This window comes from Bombina bombina, chromosome 2, assembly GCF_027579735.1.
Source record: "Bombina bombina isolate aBomBom1 chromosome 2, aBomBom1.pri, whole genome shotgun sequence".
Lineage (NCBI taxonomy): Eukaryota > Metazoa > Chordata > Amphibia > Anura > Bombinatoridae > Bombina > Bombina bombina.
In genome coordinates, this window is record NC_069500.1 from 133,753,702 (window position 1) to 133,766,453 (window position 12,752).

The window sequence follows — 12,752 nt, forward strand, 5'->3', positions numbered from 1 at the left end:
CAGATTAGGTGTTAATAAATATAATATAGGGGTCGGCGGTATTAGGGGCAGCAGATTAGGGGTACATAGGGATAATTTAGCTGGCGGCGGTGTACGGAGCGGCAGATTAGGGGTTAAAAAATTTAATAGAGTGGCGGCGATTTGGGGGGACCTCGGTTTAGGGGTACATAGGTAGTTTATGGGTGTTAGTGTACTTTAGAGCACAGTAGTTAAGAGCTTTATAAACCGGCGTTAGCCCAGAAAGCTCTTAACTACTGACTTTTTTCTGCGGCTGGAGTTTTGTCGTTAGATTTCTAACGCTCACTTCAGCCACGACTCTAAATACCAGCGTTAGAAAGATCCCATTGAAAAGATAGGATACGCAAATGGCATAGGGGGATCAGCGATATGGAAAAGTCGCGGCTGGAAAGTGAGCGTTAGACCCTTTAATGACTGGCTCCAAATACCAGAGGGCAGTAAAAACCAGCGTTAGGAGCCTCTAACGCTGGTTTTGACGGCTACCGCCCAACTCTAAATCTAGGCCATGGTGTGCTTGCACACCATAACTAATATTATTTTCTGAAAAGGTGTATAAAATGATTGGACCAAAATATCCTTTATAAATACTTTTTTGTTCTTTAAGAGGACATGAAAGTCAAAATTAAACACATGTAATTTAAACTTACTTTATTATCTTGGTATCCTTTGTTGAAAAAGCATATATACACAACCTCAGCAGCAGAAATGCAGTATGAGAAATGTTACTATTTTAGAAGATTATATAAGTTGCAACCACTTTCTTAATATTTTTAATTTCTCACACTGTTCATAAGAGGTTCTTTCAAATCAATGATTACAAAATAAAGATTTTTTTTTTAAATATTAAAAGTCGAAAAACATCATTCATACTTATAAGTAGATATGTTTATTTGGCTTTGTCACAAATGCAAATTCATGACAAAACAGGGATGTTTGATTAATTTACACTGAATAAATAAACAAACGAATGCACCCCGAAATATAAAAATAAATACTGACAAAATGTATTAGTATTCATTTGTTGCCTTTAAATTGTTAAAAAAACTTACCTTTGGCACTCTGGAGAGCGAAGTGAAACCCAGTCCTCTTCTTCACAGAGTCCTGGCCATTTTACCTGCTGGAGTGTATTTAAATTATGTTTTAAAAAGCTCCTTTGTCTTTATATCGGCAAATGAAATAGCTGATTTTGACTGTTTTTACCCTGCCCATACTGAAAGTTTTTATACTTAAGTTAAGGCTCTTGAAAAGCTATGTAAACACAGCCAGCAGTAGAAATTGCACCCCAAGGGGGATGTGAGAGAGATAATGTTGTAAAATGTTAATTTTCTGTTTTTTCTAAGTATTGTATAGAGACAGATATAGGAAAGGGAGGTATTTGAGTGATAAGTTCAGGCCGTCTGATCTTTCTACAAGCTTAGTCTATTTTTTATGGGATGTGGTTTCTAAGAGCAAATCCAGCTATTTCATACATTTTATACCCTGCAGCTGGTATAACAAGTCATTGGGAACACATTAAGGGGAAACCAGTTTTACAGTACACTGTCCCTTTAACCATTTTATTATATATTATTCTTTTTACTGCAACTGTTTTTGGAAAGCAATACTCCTCCCACCATTTGCCTTATTTAGAGGATCAAATCTGGGCTTAAAGGGCCATGATACCCACATTTTTTCTTTCATGATTTAGAAAGAGAATGCATTTTTTAACATCTTTCTAATTTACTTCTATTATCTAATTTGTTTTATTCTCTTGATATTCTTTGCTGAAAAGCATATCTAGATATGCTCAGTAGCTGCTGATTGGTTGCTGCACATAGAAGCCTCATGTGATTGGCTCACCCATGTGCATTGCTTTTTCTTCAAATAAGGATATCTAAAAAATGAAGCAAAATAAATAATAGAAGTAAATTGTAATGTTGTTTAAATTTGTATGTTCTATCTGAATCATGAAAGAAAGATTTTGGGTTTAGTGGCCCTTTAAGTCTAAAGAAAGCAAGGCTCGCCACTGTCATAAAGTTAGTATAAAGTACAATGTTTTGCAGCTGTTATCAGTTAAAGCCAATTAGTGAAATATATGTAGCAGGGTTAGCCTTGAAAAGTCTGTAGGGTGCATTTCTAGCTCTGAGATTCTCAATTGTCAGATTTGAATTAAAAGGAGGAACACTAAGTTATGTAAGAATATAGCAAAGTTGTTCCATTGTGTATAAATAAACATTTTGTATACAAATCTCAAGGTGTTTATTTCCAATTAAAGGGACACTGAACCCAATTTTTTTCTTTCATGATTCAGATAGAGTATGAAATTTTAAGCAACTTTCTAATTTACTCCTATTATCAATTTTTCTTCGTTCTCTTGCTATCTTTATTTTAAAAGCAGGAATGTAAATCTTAGCAGCCAGTCCATTTTAGGTTCAGCACCATAGATAGCACTTGCTTATTAGAGGCTTACATTTACCCACCAATAAGCAAGCATAACCCAGATTCTCAACCAAAAATGGTCCGGCTCCTATGCATCACACTCCTAATTTTTAAATAAAGATAGCAAGAGGTCGAAGAAAAATTGATAATAGGAGTAAATTAGAAAGTTGCTTAAAAGTGCATCTGAATCATGAAAGGAAAAAAAAAAATGGGTTTAGTGTCCCTTTAAGTCAGCATCTAAAAAGAAAGTACCTGCTCTTGTACAGCTGAGTAAGAAACTACACTTTTGATATTGATAGTAAAATTTAAGTTTATACATAAAAAAATGATTATTTGGAATTTTAAATGTAACCCTGCTCTCAAGACACTCTGGGCCAGATTACAAGTTGTGCACTATATAGCGATTTAACAACGCGCATTCACTGCTAGAAGTAAACTTTTACCTCACGCCAGTTTGCACACGTATTACAAGTTGAAGATAAATTGTTTTCATGCGAGCGAAACCAATGTGTGCTAATTTTAGGACTTAATTACTTCAATAGGGCGTGCTATGAAATAAAAAATAACACTTATTACTTGAGCACTAACCCGACAGGAATTAAACCTACAGCGTTAAACACAAAGGTAATGCTGCATATTTTATATTCTAATGTTCTTCACATAGAACAAAATGTTATTTTAATCTTAAAAAAAATATATATATATATATATATATATATACACAGAGAGAAGCGCACCCACAGGTACGAACAACCAGTTCAATAACATTGTTCGCCTGTTCTATGGCGATTTACCACCTGGGTGCAGCTTTTTTTTAGCACAGTAATGCTTTTCACAGAGTAGAACTTTCCTGTAGTATATCAGTCTGATCCTGCCTATTACGATCAGTCCAGTGCCCAAATACCAGGCAATTCGTCTCTCAACAAGGAACACAGCAACTCCATCAATCATTTTGCTAAAAAAAAATTATATATGTATACAGGTATAGATATATACATATATATATATATATATATATATATATATATATATATATATATATATATATATATATATATATATATATATATATATAGAGAGAGAGAGAGAGAGAGAGAGAGAGAGAGATAGGTAGATAGATAGATAGATAGATAGATAGATATACAGGAAGCCCTCAGTTTATGCCGGGGTTAGGTTCCAGAAGGAATGGTTGTAAATCGAAACCGTTGTAAATTGAAACCCAGTTTATAATGTAAGTCAATGGGAAGTGAGGGTGAGGGAGATAGGTTCCAGGCCCCTCTCAAAATTGTCATAAATAACACCTAATAGATTATTTTTAAAGCTTTGAAATGAAGACTTTAAATGCTAAACAGCATTATAAACAGTATCAAATAATCAAACAACACAGAATATATAATTAAACTAAGTTAAATGAACAAAAACATTTGCTAAACAGCATTATAAACCTAATAAAATAATCACACAACACAGACTTCACTTGCATTTTTCTGCAAACAGTTCTTTCTATGAATTCCAGTCTGGACTGATTTATAGACAGGAAGATCTTGTTCCTTTGAAATCTGCTTGATCGCTCAGGTCTGGTTAAACTGATACATTTCAGCTTACTTGGCTTTGCTGCAACACAAGCGGACAGCTCCACCTACTGGCTATTTTAATAAATGCACTGCTTCTCAATGCTTTTCAATAGCAGTCACATGACTGGAAAAAAAGGTTGTTATTCTGAAACGGTGTAAATTGAACCGTTGTAAAACGAGGGCCACCTGTAAATACATGTATAAAAATAAAAAGAACATTTGTTTACTATGTGAAGAACATTGTAATGTAAAACATTTACAGTAAAAACACAGTAAAACATTTACTTCATGTTTTAAGGTATTTGAGTGGAAAGGGCCCCAAAGTATATTTGTTTTTTTTAAAATATATATCTTTCTATATATACCTATATATCTATAGGAATATATAAAGTTATAGATATATAAAGATTTATTATATATATAATTTTATATATATAAACAGTAGATAGATAGATAGATAGATAGATAGATAGATAGATGGATAGATAGATAGAAAAAGAAGAAGATGATACCCTGCGCTATACCTCTAGGGAAAAAAAAACTTTAAAATTAGAGTATGTAATTAAGAGATAATGTGAACCTATAATCACACAGTATATACAAAAATAATAATAAAAAATAATAATATTATATATGTGCAAAATCAAATATGAGATAAAAAATCATTAACAAAGACAAATTATTATTAATAATAATAAAAATAATATCTAAGCCTAGTAAGGAAGGCATTTATAATAAAATACAATGAAATGATAAAAAGTCCCGCTATAAACAGGCAGCCGAAAAGTAAAAGAAGAGGATTTCAAGGTCCTCACAATAAAGGATGGTAGGTAAAGGAGGTCAAATCACCGCCGTTATAGGACTTAATCCAAAGATGAATGTAACCAGAGAGTGACAACAGAAGTTGGGGTAAATCTAACCCCCAACACTGGGTACTTACTTTTAATTACCTTAATCCATATGAGGTAAGTAGCCGCTATTCAAGGATAGAGCAGCGCTCCCTTGGCAGGTTTGTATTGAGATTTATATGATCCCAAGATGCAGAGAGGGCAGTCTGATATCTGTGTAACTCCTGTAGTATGGTAGAAAGTCACTCCCAAGAGGTTTTCACCCAAACCAGTAATCCAAATATATCGATTTAGCCGTATCACAAAGGAAAAGAAGAAGTTTATACAGAGAAGTACAGTTTATTCAGATTTAGATACACAATAAGGTAATATATACACTCACAGGTATGTTGTTAGTCTATATATTACCTTATTGTGTGTATAAGTCTGAATAAACTGTACTTCATTATATACACTTCTTCTTTAGATTACTGGTTTAGCTGAAAACCTTTTCGGAGTGACTTTCTACCATACTACAGGAGTTACACGGATATCAGACTGCCCTCTCTGCATTGAGGCATCATATAAATCTCAATACAGACCTGCTAAGGGACTGCTGCTCTATCCTTGAATAGCGGCTACTTACCTCATATGAATTGAAGTAATTAAAAGGGAGTACCCAGTGTTAGGGGTTAGATTTACCCCCACTTCTGTTGTCACTATCTGGTTACATTCATCTTTGGAAAGTCCTCTACTAACAGCGCTAATTTGACCTCCTTTACCTATTATATATATTAATTAAAAAAAAAGACCCAGCAGGTTGGCACTCCAGTAAACAGTATTGGCCGCCCAGGGTGCAATAAATATTCAGATCAACTTAAAGGGACATAATACTCATATGCTAAATCACTTGAAACTGATGCAGTATAACTGTAAAAAGCTGACAGGAAAATATCACCTGAGCATATCTATGTAAAAAAGGAAGATATTTTACCTCACAATCTCCTCAGCTCAGCAGAGTTAGTTCTGTGTAAAAAGTTATACTTCACCTGCTCCCAGCTGCAGGTAAATATAAAAAAAAAATGAAGAAATTAACAGCAGCCAATCAGCATCAGCAGTGCTGAGGTCATGAACTCTTACTGTGATCTCATGAGATTTGACTTAACTCTCATGAGATTTTATAGTAAGCTTCCTTTACCTGATTGGTGAAATAATATGAGAGTGCACGATGCTCATCCCTTCAGCTGTCCTAGGACAGACACACTAAAATGCTGCTTAGAAATCCTTTACAATGGGAGGTGGCTACTGAGGAACTTTTGAGGTAAAATATCTTTGTTTTTTACGTAGAGATGTTCAGGTGATATTTTCTAGTCAGCTTTTTACAGCTATGCTGCATCACTTTCAAGTGTTTAAACATTTGGGTATTATGGCCCTTTAAAGCAATGTGCACTCACTGGGACTTAAGCAACTGAACCATTTATTTGTGAATATTTTCAGGGTTTTAACCCCATTCTTCAGACAAATATATGTGGAAAACGTACCCAAACATTAACAAGAGTTATATACAACCACGCCGATAACCTCCGTTCACCACCCCGTGAATGATGTCACCATCCCAGACCACACAGAATTTGGGCTAATAAAAACAAAGTACATTTCATGCGATCAGAGTCATATGTTACATTATTGCAAACCTTATGTCACATATAATGACTATTTTCAGTATTTAATAAAGCCAAAAATCAGGTAGGGTGAGATTCAACAAAATAATCACTTTGTCGGCACTGAACCTGGTTGCCATAGTAACTTATTCAACCTAAGACGCCCTCTAACAGTTGGTCCCCAGTACCATATGAGAAAACACCGTTTTAAAGACAAAGTGGCAAAATACAAAACATCATTGCCTACAAAGTCATCATGTTGGATCATAGCATAACATATTATATTTATATTTATAACAGTTCTGGTTACACAAAAAAAAACAACATATTTTAGTAGTTCTGGTTCCATACAGAAAAATAAGCAGATAAATGTGAAAATCTCCAGATACATGTTCTCAACTGGTAACCTCTTATATTTAATATTTACATCAACCATCACAAACCTATTCTTCATTGAACATATTCTATTAATCAGTTACATCCTGTTACAAAATATCAGGAACATAAATATTAACATATTACTGGGGGGACTACTTCCTTCAGTGATACTAAACCGGATCAATTTAATCCATACCTTGGTGGATAAGCCTGCTCTGCACTATTTTTATACACCAATCCCCTTATATGCCAATTTTCTATAGCACTATATCTTATCCTAGATAGTATAGCCAAAATGAGTACGTAGGAAATATACTAATATAGAAATATCTTAATGTAGGCACCTATTCCAATAAGAAATTAAATGTGTATGGCTAAGGGTCCTAGCTAAAATATAATTTCCTATCTATGATAACCATGGTAGCCTATTATCATCATTTCTTATCCGAAGACTACAAGCAATTCAACAGGACCTGAAAGAGAAAAAGAAAATTACCTGAAAGAGAAAAACAATTAATTTAGAAATGTGTGTCAATGCAAATGAGTATTAAACCCTTTGGCACCAAGGTGTCTAAAGTAAAGGTCCATCTTGCTTCTCTTTGGAGGATAATTTTGTTTTGATAACCTCCCCGAAAAATGTACTAAGCAGTCAGCGAGCTACCCGCAACAAATCTCGCGTCAAAACTCGCAAACTGATATGTACAAAGTCGTCAACTATGTTCAAACTCGCATCTTTAAAATTGCGAGCGTACTTATCCGCCAAACCTCGCTACCTCTCCATTTTTCACTGTAATTAGACACATTTGACCACCAACTCGCCAAAAACGAATGTACTAAAAAATCTATTTGTCCGCTCGCTACAATTTCCGCTCCCACCTCGTTATTTTTGCCTCGCCACCTTTTAGGTGGCGGGCAAGGTACAAAACAATAGGAAAGTCAATCTAGACGCCAGTCTAGACATATATAAAAAGCAGTAATATCAGCATTGTACAGCATAACTGGCGTCTAATTTGTCTCTCATTTCCATGTACATAAATTGCGCCAAATTTGTCGACTGTAATTAAAGAGTAATCTATATTTTAAATTTGTATTGTATAGTTGTCAATCTTTATAATTATTTTTATATTAATATTTATATATTATCAGATCCAGATGAAGCCATATCCAAATTGTAAATAAATATTACAAAAATAACGCTCTGTTATCACTCTTCAAAAATTTTTGAACAATAATAAAGTTGTTTAGATAAGTTGAACTTTTATAGGAGCAAAATTCTATTCCCGCGACTACTATGATGTTCGTGACACCTTGCATGTCACGTGTTAATAATTGGCCAGACAATTCAACTGAAAGTTAAGTACATCAGCTTAGTCGCGGCGAGCGAGGCGTCAAATTTATCAATAATCCGCCACTGCTCGCGGCGGGCTAGACTTGTCTATTTATTGGGGGATTATTAGTACATAGTGACAGCGGACACCATTTCGCCTGCGGCGAGTAACGGCGAGTTTATCCGCGTCTAAAATGACGGATGAATTGACGGCTTAGTACATGGAGCCCTTAGAGAGGGAACATGGTCAATGATGGTTTATTTTAAGTCCTTGACTGTATGCCCTGTAAACATGTCGGCTGTTCAGACTCTTCCCTCTTCAATGCCAAATGAATTGCAGACCTATGGTTTGCAAATGTGTTTGTAAGTCGTCAGTTGTCTTGCACACATAGAATAATCCACAAATACAGTGTAATAAATAACTATATGAGTTGTGGTACAGGTTTATACATACATAAATATATATATATATATATATATATATATATATATATATATAAATCCATTATAGCCCTTTCCATTCAAATACATTGTCATATACCATATATCTTTTAACTTTATATAACATTTTTATTAATATTTCTATGAATATTTTTAATCACATGCTGTATATATAAGTGTAACATTTAGGGTTCGATGATATAATCTTCGCCAGCTCAAACTTACTTTTTCTCGCTGACTCTCGCAGGGCTGCCCCAGTGCAATGATCGTAAAAAAGGGGCAGTCCCTGTGAGTGTTGAGATGGCTCTTATTATAAGTAATGAAGCTCACTGGTTAGGGAAACTTTGCTCCATTTGCCTATATTTTAGTATGCATTTATTTTTCTTTTGGGGTTATAAGTGTTCGTATTGTTTTGAGAAAAGCTTGCCACCTTTTAGTTGGCGAGAAAAAACTGTGAGATCTGGAATGCAAAAATCTTTTTTTACGCTGGGATTAGAGAGACATTTTCATATACGCCCATGGAACGCCCATGTTCAGCCCATTTTACGAAAAAACAACAATTATGCATTTTGTATTTATAAGTTCAAATTTCTGTGTGATTTTTGCACATCCAGTGTACTACAATTTATGCTGTACATGTTTAATTTTAATTATTCCTGTGTAAATTACATATAAATTTTACTTTTTTTTTTAACATACGATTTTTGGTGAAGAATTTTGTTACGATCTTTGATGCACCTTAACAATATAATTTTTCCCTGCTTATTTTTGTGTGAATGGTTCAAATATTTGTTTTGTATGATGTTTAAATTACAAATTTTGTTGTGCACATTTCACATGAAAATGCAGTATACGCCCCTTAGCGAGACACCCTGGTAAAAAGTGGCTTTAGATCATTCCACCAGGGAGCATTCTTTAATAATCTCGCTAGCCCAAAGAGCGCTCAATCATCGAGCCCTTACACTTTACGCTGGGTCTCCACTGGCGCAAACTCAACGCACGCTAAATATTTTTATGCTCTAGCAAACACGTTTAATTTCAACTTGCAATATGCGCGCAAATTAACACAGTGGCGATAACAATAGTGCACCTCTTGTAATCTGGCCCTCTATATCAGCGCTTCTCAACCTTTCTAGTGCCACGACCCTTTGATAAAATTTCCAAAGTTGTGACGACCCCTTACAATATCGAATCAATATCATATCAAATACAATACACAACTTTCGTTTATAAACGTTATTTATTTTTTTAATTCATTGTGTATTGAACTGTATTCACTTTGTATAATCATGTGAAAATATTAAAACAAAGCGTAACAACGGTAACATAATAGTCTTAAAGGGACATTATACACTCATTTTTTCTTTGCATAAATGTTTTGTAGATGATCTATTTATATAGCCCATAAAGTTTTTTTTTTAAATAAATGTATAGTTTTGCTTATTTTTAAATAACATTGCTCTGATTTTCAGTCTCCTAACCAAGCCCCAAAGTTTTATGTGAATACCGTCAGCTACCTTCTCCAGCTTGCTCCTGCTTGTGTAAAGGGTCTTTTCATATGCAAAAGAAGGGGGAGGGGGGGAGTGTCTTATTTGCCACTTGCAGTGGGCTTTCCAGCTACCTTTTCAACAGAGCCAAACTGACAGCTTCTAAATAAGTTTTCAAACAGTTTTATACTGGATTTTTATATCAGTATCTGTGCATCTTATTCTTTATAGTAGTGTCTATTACATGCAGTTATATGAAAATGAGTGTATACTGTCCCTTTAACTAGACACCACGAATCAAAAAACATACTTAAGCATCAGTGCGAAGGCTGGGGTTTGCTTCTTTCTCACCAGATCAGAAATTCTCAGGGCAGTCTTTGCAAGAGAACAACTAAGATCATTACCTGCTTCAAGTCTACTTCTGTATTTAGACTTGATAACCAACAGGCTTTAAAAGCCTGTTTCACAAAGATAAGTTGTTGGAAATGGAAGAAGCAGGTGCAACACAATCTCAGACAGAACAGGATATAACTGCAAACACTTGATCCAGAACTCATTAACTGTCATTAAAGATAAATCATTTTTTGCTTCATCACTGGTAATGAGTTTAATGAACTCCTCTTGTGCATTCTCAGGAACATCTTCAACTTTGACTGTGAATGGACTTCTAGCAAGTGCAAACGGGGTGTCAGGTAAGTTTGGAAAGTATGAAGAAATTTTGTATGCAAGCATTTGCAAGTGTTCTTTGACAGAAATTATCATTGTGATCCTTTTGTGAAGTTCAATGACATTTTCCTTAAAGAAAGCAGATAAGTTGTGCAACATGTAAATTCTATTTAAGTGCTTTGAACTGAGGTTTTGCTTTCTGATTAAAAAACATATTTAATTCATCACGAAGATCAAAAACACGTTTCATAACTTTTCCTCTTGATAATCATCTCACATCAGTGTGAAATAACAAAACATTATTGGATGCATTCAATTAATTACAAATTTTAGAAAACAATTGACTGTTTAAAGCACTTGCTTTTACAAAATTCACGGCACTTAAAATGCTTTTCATTACTTCTTGTAACTCTTGTGGCAGCGTCTTTGTTGCAAACATTTGTCGATGAATCATACAGTGAGTTCCGATGGCTTTTGGTCACTCATTCAATACCAAACGTTGAAATCCAGACCAACATCCTAGCATAGCTGGAGCACCATCTGTGCAAACACCACAAACCTTTTTCCCAAGAGATCTCATGCTTTTCCAGAAATTAACCAAGTGTGTCAAATATATCACGTGCAGTAATTGTCGTTTCAAGAGGTTTGCAAGAAAGAAACTCATCTTTAAAGTAGCCATCATTAATATAACTCACACAAAACCAGTAATTGAGAACAGTTTGCAACATTTGTAGATTCATCCAACTGGATGCTAAATATTCCAAGTGGAGCAGCTTTAATTTCCTGGATTACCTGATGAATAATATCAGCAGACATGTCATCTATTCTTCTGTTGACAGTGTCGTTAGATAAGGAAATTGCACTTAATTTCGTAACAAATTTGTCTACAATCATAACTCGAACAATGTCTTTGACTGCTGCAAAAGCAATTCTTCAGCAATGGTGTGAGGTTTCTTAGTTTTGGCGATTCTGACAGCCATCAAATATGAAGCTTCAACGGCTGCTAGGATTTGCTGGTTGTGCTTTCCGCCAGTATCAAGTCTGCTTTTCTTAACACCATCAGCCTTGTTTTTAAAATACTGGGTATCCTTGCTAGCAAAGCTTGGATGCTTGCTATCAAAATGAAGTTTCAGTTTGTTGGGCTTCATAGATTCGGCCGATAGAACTTCATTAATAACACATTGCGGTTTCTCAAATCCTGCTGCAATTATTGAAGTAAAACCATAATTTAAAAAATATTCACTATATTTTCTTTTTTTAACCATCTTCTCTCCATGATCCATTATCATTGGCTCACTAATAAAACGTTTCTTCATGGCAGCCATAAAGCAAAATGTTTATGCTTTAATAATTAGGATCTTGATCTTTATGCTTTAAAAATTTACTTCATATCATAAGTCCCTGTAACGGCGTATGTTACATAAGGCATGTGGTTCGATATACCGTAATCATCAAACGGAGCCATAATCTTAACTTTCCTATTTTTATCCGTTTAGAATACATTATTATGGTGTAATGTATTGTAAATGTAAATGTTAAAAATAGGAAAGTTATCAGAATTTAAACATTTGATTAAATTGTCTGCCAACATATGACAATTATAGTAAGAATCAGATCATGAAGATGATAGACACATTAAAAAGCAGACATTTAAATTAAGGAATATAACCCATTTGAAATATTTTTCTTTGGTTTAAAAATATAATAAAAAACATATTTCTCATTTTTATAGCACAATATCTTCTATGCAATAAGAAAAATAACTCATTGATTCTCGTTCATTTTAATCAACAGATACAGTATATTGTGCATTTAATGGTTAAATAATTATTATTATTAATTATAATTTTTTCATAAACAGTTCTTTTTAATACCATGGGGGGTAGTTATCAAGCCGTCTACTTTTCTGGCTTCGCCGGCCCAATACGCCCGCCTAAGCTCCCCTCACATCGCCG

At 34.3% G+C, this 12,752-nt stretch overlaps 1 pseudogene; it reads right to left on the bottom strand.

Moving 5' to 3' along the window:
- Window positions 1–10,428: 10,428 nt before the first annotated feature.
- LOC128646878 (protein ZBED8-like) lies at window positions 10,429–12,113 on the bottom strand (annotated as a pseudogene).
- Between the last annotated feature and the right edge of the window lie 639 nt (window positions 12,114–12,752).